Genomic DNA, 12,859 nt, shown 5'->3' with positions numbered 1-12,859 from the left:
TAAATGGCCATAAAGAAGCTCTATCGATGTTCTAACAGCACTGATTTGGACAAACTGAACTTTTCCGGAATTCAAATAAAAGCTAAATTGAGACTTTTATTCTGTAGCTGGAAAATCTGTGAAGTATAGTACATTATTAGAGGAACCGCTCTGAAAATGTTGACGTGTTTACCTGCTTTTAACTTTTCTGTTTAAATAGAAGTAATGCCCTTCCGAACTGCAGTTTTGTACAATAAATAGCATCTATGTGAATTAATAACGACAGGACACTGATATGTTTGGTTGATATACAGTAGCAATGATCTTTGTTTGAAACCTTATTCATGTTTGAACTCTTTTTAGAAGTATTAGGCGTCTTTGCAGCAAATTAAAATTGGCGACGCATTACATATAGATAAAGGTTACCTGTGCATATGTTTCTACTAAATTCTGAGAATGTATTGATGTGACAACATTATTATTGACCACTAGAGTTTTGAATACATTTTTATTCATATTCACTCTGACGTAATCACATATAGACGTTTTCCTTTATTGACTTTTTAATAATTTGTCCTGCAACCTCTGCAGATTCGAAGGCTTCCGACCTTGCGAACTGGTTACATAACTTTAGACTTAAACATTACCTCGAGATTCCCATAGGAAAAAGTTCCCATAAGAAAGCTTAATATTGCCTTTACAAATGTTAACAAAGTGATTTTTAAATACAATGTAGCAGACATTATCAAATAAACATATATGTATGTTTAACCTGTATAGAATATGTCTACTGTATAGAACACTAAGTTAACTACAACCGTGTTTTGGCAATACTTGATTTTACAAAACAACAATTCGTACTTTTATATAAATTTCATAACCATTTTTTTTACATTTGGTACGAAGTTTATATTCATGATCAGTTTTTGAAATGAAACACTCGGTTGTCATAAATGCTACATGCATTTGAAATTCATTCGTTTTGATCTACAATACAACTATAAATATGACAATCATTGTATATAATTCATTTATACACTCCATATGTAAATCAGCGGCAAATAGTTTTTGCTATTGACCGATATATTATTCAACACAGGTATGCTATGATAAAGCCTGACTTATAGAAAATTCCATACGGATGTTGTGTAATAATACATTTATTGAATGGCTTATCGGTTAATAAACAAAACTATAAGCCAAATTATTTTAACAAATAAACGGCAAGCCATTCAATAAGTGTACAGTACATAATATAAATCAAATTGCAGAAACTCTTGTACAAAGAAGTAGATTCTGTCTCAATTTACTGATAATTATCCTTCAGTTTATACAAACATAATCACTGAATTTTATATGATTTGGCAAAAATATCGGCCAAAAAAATCGTTTAACTAACCATGTCAAGGGTAATTACTCTGGTCGTACTCGGTCGTTCATTTTAACCAACCAAATCAGAAACATTATATCTGATCATGCTCGGTTGTTTGTATTACCATATTTAGGGTAACAGTCACGACATAATACAACATTTGTCAATAAGACTGACCGTTGCAAAGATATGACATTATATGAACAAACCCTGTGGGTAAAATCTCTAGTATTGTACATTATCTGGAAAACATCCTGAGATAATGGAATTTTGCGTTTATACGAGAGCTATCAGGTAATATCATTTTAACCTAATAAAGAGTAATAAGTATGTGCATGTTATGTTCCATTCTTCAAAAGAAATCCGCTCTTGATAGATTCAAGCCGCCAGCCCCCACCCTCAAATGCCAACTCAATGTGACTATTTCAGAAATATTGAACAGTATTGCCGAAAAGTGTAATTTTCAAATATTAAAAGGGTTCTTGTGAAGAATCGTACTCTTACCATTAATATAACCTATAATACAAATTAAAAGTGTATATACTATGACAGAGGTATCATCAAATATGTACATTGCGAACAAAATTAAGTTCAATGAATCTTAATAGCCATGTAACTTGGATGCAGTTATGACTGAATAGACATATCAAATGATATCATGAACTCATTCTGATCGTATATATACTAAGCAAATAAATTTTACATAAGCTTTATGTGAAAGTTTGTTCATTTTATAGATTTATTTATTTATGTGACTTTTTGTGTATTTGTACATGTACATGGATATTGAAATAAAAGCTACGTTAACTCACGAATATACTACCGTAATAAATTGCATACTCTGACCACAGGTGGCAGTAACGTACCTAGGATACAGTATGGGTCCATGAGCCATATGCACTTAAATTTATTACAATTATAATGTTTTCCTAGGAAAAAAAATGACAAAAAACCATTTTGAAAAAAAATTGCACCTGTGACAATGAGCCATGAGAAAGGTAGGTAAGAACAGTTTGACATGTGCATTGCTTCCAGGTCCGTATATGTTTTTTCAAAACAATATTTCCTTATCAATGATTGACCGTCTTTCGGGCAAAAGAATTTTCAGAAAAACCTTACTTCGAAGCCCAGTTCCAAACCGTTTACGAATCGCGAGCGAGCAACGGCGTAGGAAACGGTACTGTTTTCTCTGTCCGAATAAATCCCACACATTTTTCGCACCGAAGTCTCTCCCCTAAAACACATTACGCACACCGTGCCAGTTAAAATAACATTGTTACCGTTCAGAACAAGCTAAACGCAAACTAACAAGTCCGAAAATCAGGTTCAATCCTACTTTGTTACTTACAAAATCGCTATTTAACTTTTTCGCTTTCGCAAATTACCTTCGCCTGCCATGATTACCGATGACAAGACGGTGGTTGTAAAGAACGTTTTCATTGGTGGAGACTGTTTACGTATTTCAAACGTAGCGATAAAATCCGAAGTGTACCCGAATATAAACAAGCAGCGATGGCTCACGAAGATTATTTACCAAATTCAAAATAAATAGCAACTGGTAAGTAACTAAGTAGAATTGGACCTTATTTTTAGTCTTGTTAGTTTACATTTAGCATATTCTGACTGCTTGCAGCGCTATTTTTAACTGGCATGGTGTACTTGATTTAGTTTTAGTGGGGAGACTTCGGTGCGAAAAATGTGTGGGATTTATTCGGATAGAGAAAACACTACCGTGTCGTACGCCGTTGCTCGCTCGTGATGCGTAAACGGTTTGGAACTGGGCTTTGAAGTAAGGTTTTTCTGAAAGATTATTCCTTTACCCAAACGACGGCCAATCACTGATAAGGAAATATTGTTTTGAAAAAAATATACGGACCTGGAAGCAACGCACATGTCAAACTGTTCTTACCTACCTTTCTCATGGCTCATTGTCACAGATGCAAATTTTTTTTCCAAACGGCTTTTTGTCATTTTTTTCCTAAGAAAACATTATAATTGTAGTAAATTTAAGTGCATATGGCTCATGGACCCATACTGTATCCTAGGTACGTTACTGCCACCTGTGACTCTGACTGCTTTCTAAGAGCGATAACACCACAGACAAAAAGTAACTGTTTAGAATGAACTATTCTTACAAAAGTAATACAGTACAAAAGTATTTACCATCTACTATATATGTATAATACCCTCAAATTAAAACTAAAATGGTCAAGACAGATATGGAAACATATGATTCTTGTTTGATAATTAACAATACAATAACAAACCGTTAGTGTTTGGATAGTATAGTTATCATCTTCTGCCATACATTGACAAATTGGCTAATTTTGCCAAGGACATAAAGTTAAATATTTGTTTCATTTAAAGCTGTCAAAATTAAACATTTTTGACTGGCCTCAATGCCGAATCAAAATTCAGTATGTTATTATAAAAGTATGATGAATACTTAAATGTTCTATTTTTTTTTTTAGAAATAATCTTTTTTTTCTAATTTCTTTGCGTGGTTGGTTACTATTTTCCTTTGGTAATGGTATGTTTCAAGTTCTATTTAGGGGTAATAAAGTGATAAAGCAATGAAATAAGGTACAAACAAAGAACACAGATCAGTATTTGATTAAATACAAAACCTTTTAGGGTAAATAGATCAATATTTTTATTTAATGTTGTTACTGTGGTTGCTCATTTCTGCCAGTTTCGACCTGTAGGTTTTTCTTCCCCGCGTAAAATATCAACATGGGTCTACTTTTTAAAACGTGCGCACGTTTCAACCCTCGTTAAGTACGGAAAATTCGTTTCTAAAGTTTTTATATAAAGTTGTAATTGTACTTTTGTTGGTTTCATATGCTGACTTGTCGAATTTTTTATAGTAAGGGAAGACCCAGGTGCTCATCCGTGCATTGTTTCAGTCGAGGGCGAGAACACCTTCGTAAAATCACTGACCTTCCATTCCCTAGCTGTATAGCTTCCTCACATAAACAATTCTACATTACAAGTGACGTTTTGAAACCTCATCAGAGCGGGGCAAGTGAATCGAAGCCAACGACCGTACGTAACCACTCAGCCGCGAAGGCCCCTTCAGTTTGATCAAATATTGTTTCCGAAACTCGTCCACCGTTCAACGTCTAACAGAACTGTTATATTTTGTGCGAGACTGGTGTAAAAAATGTGTGAAAGTTAAAACTCAAATTAACCCAGCTTGATTTTGTGAAAAACTTTAAGTGTGTTCATATACAGGACTCGGAATGAAATTTTGCTGTTTGTACACCGTAAAATGTTGGACTTTTGTCGTTAATTATGGAGGAATGTGTACTTAAATTTACCACTGTCCGTACATCTGTCCGTTCGTCTGTCCGAACATGTCTCAAAAAGTGTTTATGATAGAGTCATCAAACAAAAGAATTGCTTTTTTAGCATGTAACATTGTACACCTGGGGTCTTGTAATGGAGTTCGCTCAGTCAGACCAGAGTTATGACCCGTGACTTGGTCAAACATATGATAAAGGGTCTAAAATTTGTGTCGCCTTTATAACAACAGAGGAATGTCGTTCAGCATGTGAATTTGTTTACCAGTGGTTTATTTAGAATTTTCTCTTCCCATTCTATCATATACGTTTACGTTTTCAGTTTCTTTTATCGTTTGTTTCTTGGTGATGTTTTATATTATTCACACCAATCCCCTGCTGACTCACACCACCAACGCAAGTATATAAAAGTTCACTTAGTCTTGTACTATATACCATACAGTGACAGGCAATATGGATATTATTGTCCTCCTGTGGAGACATACTTAGTTTTTGCTGTGCTTTTTCACCTCCACCAAACCAAGGAATAAAATACACAAACCCTTAAACCTCCCTGCACTTAACTATACTCAAGGATTTTCATGTTCTTTAAAGCGTGCTCATGCGTTTGATGTGATATGCATCCGGATGCCCGATTTCGAAATTGTTTCAAACTTAATCTTTTGGTAATCCTTTATCGAGATTGCTCGAATTATTTCAATTTGTCAATGGCCGACAGTAAAATGACAATCACCGCCTCGGTAGCCTAGTGGTAGAGCGTCCGATTCGAGTATGGGAGGTCGTGGGTTCGATCCCTGTCCGCGTCATACCAAAGACGTAAAATGGTACTGGTAGCTTCCTCGCTCGGCGCTCAGCATTAAGAGGATAGTACTAGGACTGGTCAGCCCGGTGTCAGTATAACGTGACTGGGTGGGGTATCATGTCCCGTGTCTACGGCGTGATATTCCAGTGAGGCAGCACTATAAAGTTGGGCATTGTACTCACGGCTACAAGTAGACACCGTCGTATATATGACTGAAATATTGTTGAAAAAGACGTTGAACCCGAACACACACACAAAATGACAATGCTTTTAAAATCTTAAAAAGACATCTTCCATACCATTGGTTTGGGTGACTATCGCAAATATTGCTCAAACTATATACATGTAAACCTTATGGACGCTAGGGGATGTGGTTTCATTTCACCACGCGAATAAAGTGAGAACTTTGAAATTTTTTGTAGAATACTTCCGTCTCAATCCTGAAAACAAAGATCGTTTCGATTCTTAAAACATATAAACAAATACAACGAGGACAATGAAGAACACAGCAGGGCGCTAATTTGGAGTGGTTAGTGGTAAGAATCCACTGTTGAATTTAGATCTTTGAACGGCGTACCAAACCCACACTTAAATCCCACCATGTTGATGATAAAACAAGGCAAAACTCTATTCTCATACAGGGCAGGGATGATTGTGTACATGTTTGAAGAAAAGTACATGCTTGAAGAAAAGTACACACTATAAATTTGTACCAGCTCTCGAACTGTACTAACTCTCGAATAAAAGTCAGTTTTTTATCAGTGCCTCATTGCTGTCACAGCTGTCATTCCAAATGGTAGACAAGTATGAGAAAATGTAGATCACTTAGCTACGTAGTGTTTTGTCTCAGTTTCAAATCATTAGCATCGCTTTGAAGAATTTTGATAGCGATTTATTTCACCAAATCTATTGTCTGTAAGTAATGTAAGTAAATGCAGCCTTTTGAATTAATATTTGACATTTTTACTAATCTAAATGAATTGAACGTGTTGATTAGATATTATAATTATGTTTTTGCTTAAAATTAAAAAAAAATAATGATTATGTTTTCGGCCAATTGCTTGTTATTTGAGAGTAAGTTCAAACCGGTCATTGTTTAATAATCAGGTATTACTTTATGGTTATGGTCGAACTTTGTAAAGGTCATATTGACATATCGATAGTAGATATAAATATAATCTGGAAAGCAGATCCCTCGGAAGCACCGAGAACAATGCAAAGAGTGAAAATTGCAGACTCGGTTTGATTGAGTCTGTTCATCAGCAGTACTGTAATGAAAAATGCAATACTGTCTACACCCCCTAGCACCGGCTTAAGCAGTATTCAATTTTCAAATCTAAATGAGTTGAAACCAATGATTGCGAAGGACCAGATATTATAGCAACACTGAGATGAAGTCGGGGCGACCTTTTACGGCCACCACACAGCACTTAACACCCGCTATTGTAAAGTAAATATAATCCGGAAAGCAGATCTCTCAGATCATACGTAAGTCTACAACCGTAGTATCAATTACTTTGCTACATCGAACTATAAATTTGATAGCTGTGAATAATCATAAAATATCGTTCGAGAATTGGACTAGCGAGACTACATGATGTGAAACATACAGAACACCTAGACAAAACCAAGAATGAAATTAAGCACAGTGGGGCACGGCATGTTTATAACCACATTTATATGTTTTCATCTTTCGTCAATATTGTTAGTGCTCAGTTTAACGGGGGTTTTGTCTTACACTTTCGTTTTGCAAGTCGAATTTAGGTAATATTAGGCTCCCTTTAAGCGTCACTTACAAATATTATGTTTCTGATGTTCACTCCTCTTACTCCAACCCCGTATCATTTTACCCCTTCTCTCTTTCCCACTCGCCCCTCCCCGTCCGCATTTTTCCAATTCAGATGACATGGCTCTTATCGACTTTGTCCAACCAGGTACATCTATACCTATTAAAACATAGCTTAATCAATTACACGGACTTCTGTTTTGGAAATATATAGTTGTGTAAATACATAGACAGACTATTGACTTTGAAGAATACATAATATCTAACGTGGAATTGTGATTCTATTAGTTGTACCATAGATGTTATATGGTAACATTTAAAATAGCAGGTATATATCTGTTCAAATGGTATTCGCTTCCGTCTCCGTAGTTGCCAGCTATGTAAATATGAATGACCAGACCATCTTCCTCTATGCTGTTTTCCATTGGTGAATGTGCAATAATGAAACGTTTGGTGTGCCAATAACTTTTCATGTATATAAAACAATAATAAAAAGATAAATATAAGATAATTATTATTATTCCATGAAGAAGGCATGCAGCAGAAACGTTGGAATATTAGTAAATTGTAAATTGACTGCGTGTTTGGTTTTTATCCACTACATAAATATTTATAATAATATTTATTTAAACTGTAACGCTTCAGGCCTCGCCTCCCTCAATACAAAGTGATGATGACAACTTGATCGCATATATATAAAAATATAGTAGAAAAGCCTTAGACTTTCCATTATGTGCAAAAACGGAGAAATCGGGACGCGACGCAACGAAATTTTCATTTTTCCACATATCGGGTCGCGACGCGCCGAGTTTAATTTGTCCGTTCTTTCAAAAATCAGGACGCGATCCGCAGAGATTTTATATTTTTTCACATAATAGATAGTCTGAAGTTTTTCTCTGGCTTAATTATACATCACGGGATACATAATACATGTATAATCTATTGTGTTTCTATGATGGTAATTATACATGATTTGCATGGAAGACTTCAGAAAAACAGTATCTACTTTTTACAGTTACAAAGTTATAGTGATATTATGAGGTTAAGACATTTATGTGTTTTATTGGACTAATATAGTAATATACACATTTAGTATTTAGTTATGTTTAGATTACACTCTGTTTTTACAGGTTAAGCTATTTATTCAGCTATGCTTTTAAGAGGAAAAGATCCGCGGAATAAAATACCTTAAACAAATTTTTAGAAAAATGTAACTCAAGAAGGACCTTAAAGTGTCCACCTGCGGAATAGCTATATTCCTATAGTAATCATGAAGTTCAGGTTGGGTGAAAGTAAGTTACTGTAGGTTTTGGTGTGTCTTTATATTTAAGCGGACATTTAAATAAACTGAATACCCTCAGTTTACATATACACCTAAGATACTTACATGCATAGTATTTATTGAATTTATAAATATCACAGATTTAACCCCTGATAGCAAGTTTAACAGAACCAACAGTTACTTTGCAAACTCAATCGATGACAATGCGTAGTATTAATAGGACATAGTTTTAATCAGAAGTTGGCCCGTCAGTTTGCATTGATGTAAACACGGAAATACTGAAATGGGACAACTAAAATCCTCTTATGGCTATATACCAATAAAAGAAATTGTTCTTTCTTTCATATAAATTTCATCTACTTCAGAACAATTTTGATACAGTTTCTAGATTTTCACTCCGTCGTAGACCTATTTTCCACAAGATATCCATACATTTGCTTCAAGAAAACGAAAAGAAAAAGGGGTGTTGAATAGTATGCAGTGCAATGCAAGCCAATTGAAGTCAGGTACCCTCATATTGCCGCATTTCAGTAAGCGGTCCGCAGAATAAACACCCTACTTTCGTTTTCAAGTAAACAACTCGAAAACATGCGAATATTAGCATGAAACGTGTCTTATTTTATGTAAAATTCATTCCACGAGGGAAATAAAGCGCATTTGGCCCCCGATTTACGCGCAAATGCACGAAAAATGGAAAAATTAGGATCTATTTATTAAGGACTTCTTTCGACTACACCACGGAAGCATATTTTTGACCGAATAATGCTATATAACCTTATTCATTTATGGTAAAGGTTTACAGACATTTTGTTACATCAGCAGGTACGTGATTTTATCTTAAAGAATTTCAATTTATTAAAATAATGTGTTTAAATTGTAAAATGAAACAAACATTGATCAGTTTATTTTGTCCAGCTGGTTCGTCCAAAGTAAGTTAAATCGAAACTATGTTGTCTCGTACACTGAATAAGTGTATAAAATTTTACAAAATAGGCATATAGCCTGTTGAAAAGATATGTCTAAATATAAATGAAATGGTTTATCCTAAACAAAAGTATGTTAACTTTGAAGAAAAGTAGAAGTTAGTGACATATGTACGGTGCTTAAAGGTATAGTTGATATTGGGGTTTAGAGAATAGGTGGATACTTTTTGCAACAACAAATGCCGTGTGCAAAGGTAGTTGTTAGAACATCAGATACAAGGAAGTCAATGTAGACTATAATACTTAGGTATTTACACTCAAATTATCACTAGAATATTTTTACTGAAGCAAAACAGTTTTCACTTCTTGTTCCTACCGACAAGTAAATTTAACAGTGTTCATTTACATTTTATGACCTTTCGGCAAAGGTTGTACACATATTTATTTGACATTGATTATACAACAACAACAACAACAATTACTTTTATTTGCAATCAAGTTACATAATACATGTAGTAACAACTTGATCAAATTAATTCTTCTGACTGTGGGAATGTTTTACAACAAATATATAATATTGAAAAATATTTCGGAGGGACAAAGGTGTCATTTGGGGACAGTGGTGTTCTTTCTAGCTCAAACAATAGGTAAACCGCATGTTTTACTGGATTAGCGATTATATTGATGCGCATAAAGTAAATGGCCCTTGTGGGGAAGGTCACTTCTGTTGTAAATGACAGGTAAAATAATTTGACAGTAAAACATCCGCAATTAAAATGATTTAATTCATTACACTTACGCGCATTGATCGTTATAAGTACAAATGTTTTTAGATATGTATTTGACGATATTGGCCTATTAATCTTATTCCGGACCTTTATAGTGGCTTAGTATAATTTTCGTTGATTGACTTGCATACTGATATACATTAACGTTTATTTGTGGTGTTATTCTTCACATGTGATCCTGTTCTGACTAAACCAGTATGTATATAAAGTAACGTCATTAGTTAAATGCATAGAAATTTAATAGTGTTTAATTTGTAGCATTTATCGCCTAAGAACTTAAAAAATCATGAAATGACCATTCTGAGCGAGGTACCATATTTCTGATTTCAAACTATTAACATTATGCCCCCTTTTCAACTTGAAAAAAAAATTGATAAAGCTTTTCCATGTAAACTAGCATTAAGTGGAAGGGCTTTATATAGTCGAGCTCACTATAATTTGATAACCTATCTTTTGTTATCAAATTTAACCTATATACGAATATCACTTTATCAATAATAAGATTATAAAAATGAATACAAGGATTATTATGTTACTAAATATCTTCATATTTTTTCATTGAAATATTGAAATTTTAGTGTTTTTTCTGCTTAAATATCTAAATATTATAAGTTTAGCAAGATCACGAATGTGACTCAACATCTTAATATGTGTGATGAAACTTACATTACACTCAGATGTTAAGTGAGACCGACGTTATTTTATTACATTGAATAAAACTTACTTTACCTTTTGATGTTAAATGAAGCCACACATATGCATTTCGAAATAAAATGATTTGACTTACTATGTTAAACTGATTTTGAAATTTTGTGCATGCATATTTAAATTTAATGATAGATATCAACCAAGAAGTTACATCTGCATGATTGGATAGTTAGGAATCAGAGAAAAATATGTGGGACTTTTTAACCATAAAGAGGAGCAAAGATGGAACACGTATAGTAAGAATTGCTGTCGCGGGTCCAGGCGCAGGCGGCAAAACGGAGCTTACCAATAGGTTTGCAGAAAGTCACTTTTCAGGCAATGCCCCAACAACAATTGGTAAATACTGCCTATTTTATAATGAATTCAACATTTTAGTTGTATTGGGAATTGTCCTTAAGCATAGTGTATTAGCTCACTGGTCTATATTTATGTTTTTCTGTGGTCAGTTTTCTGTTTCGATCAACAATTTGCATATGTAACAAGTAAATGTACAATCTATTTCCACACCAGATACAAGAATAAAGATGTAAATATTTCATAAGAAGGGAAATAAAATACAAATAATGACACGCGTTATTTCTTACACGTTTGAGTGAATAACGTGGTAACAGAAGTTTTGCAAGAACATTTTGTTAAATTGACTGCTAGTAGATCATAATCAATTGCATGAACGCATTGTTCCCTGATGAAAATGTCAGCGATGAATGAAATACATCTGTCCAAGAAACATAGCGAAAAACTTTTCGTGATGAAGAGTTAAGTAAACTGACACCGAAAATTCTTCTAGTCTGTTTAAATGGCATAAACAAGTAGCTAGGGAAAACACAGGTGTTTGTTACTTTTAAAGTCAGTCAGCTTGTATAAAAAAATCTGATGCAATGAATGAGTAATTTCAATTAATGTTGCTGTCTTGCCACAAATAGAAACGAGGAAAAAAGTTCAAACAGAAATTGCAATATTTCAAAAACGACAATAAAAAACAAAGCCTCTCCAAAACGATGTCAAACATCAGTATATGTACGGATTTATAAGTGACTGCCATTAGCACAAAATGCGTAGGCGGGCAAAATCAAATATTTAGACAAGCACACGCCAAACAAATAAAGCAACTTAGTTGAACACTGATTATGGTTTAAGAGTTTGCAATCAACTTTTACATTCATTACGTGTATTGTATTTTGTTTTAGATTACATGCTATGTATTCTGTATTTACATGAATTAAACATGCTCCATGTGCGTAACGTGACAAAAGTCCTACGTCGAGAATCGCAAGAGAAACAGCTATATAAGTTAAGATTTAACGGATAATTGTAAAAGTATATCAAAATATTTGCATACAAAATGCAACAGTGAAATATTTGGCATAAGTAGATGTATTTCAATGGATGTAAAAATGCTATGTAAGCAGCATATCGAACGTATATACTCGGTGCGTTTGCGTTCGCAGATGGTAGAGGAACACGAGGCAAAGAAGACAAGATGCATTTTTAGTTCATCTGAGCATGAAGTGCTCAAGGTGAGCTTTTGTGATCGCCCTGTGTCCGTCGTCCGTCGTCGTCCGTCGTCCGTCGTCAGTCGTCCGTCGTCAACAGTTTGACTGTTAACACTCTAGAGGTCACAATTTTGGCCTAGTCTTAATATAACTTGGTCAGAATGTTACCCTCATAAAAATCTTGGACGAGTTCGATATTGTGTCATCTGGGGTCAAAAACTAGGTCACCATGTCAAATCAAAGGAAAAGCTTGTAAAAACTCTAGAGGTCACAATTTTGGCCTAATCTTAATGAAACTTAGTCAGAAGGTTACCCTCAATAAAATCTTGGATGAGTTTGATATTGGGTTATCTGGGGTCAAAAACTAGGTCACCAGGTCAAATCAAAGGGAAAGCTTGTTAACACTCTAGAGGTCACAATTTTG

The 12,859-nt window shown here is 34.3% G+C and overlaps 1 protein-coding gene across 1 annotated transcript in view; it reads left to right on the top strand.

Moving 5' to 3' along the window:
• LOC123534816 (NADPH--cytochrome P450 reductase-like) overlaps window positions 1-12,859 on the top strand; it is a 163,163-nt gene that overhangs the window by 96,137 nt on the left and 54,167 nt on the right. The window lies entirely within an intron of this gene.

Source organism: Mercenaria mercenaria, chromosome 12 (genome assembly GCF_021730395.1).
Source record: "Mercenaria mercenaria strain notata chromosome 12, MADL_Memer_1, whole genome shotgun sequence".
NCBI lineage: Eukaryota > Metazoa > Mollusca > Bivalvia > Venerida > Veneridae > Mercenaria > Mercenaria mercenaria.
Note: the sequence above shows the minus strand (reverse complement) of the source record. Positions and strands in the feature narration are given on the sequence as shown.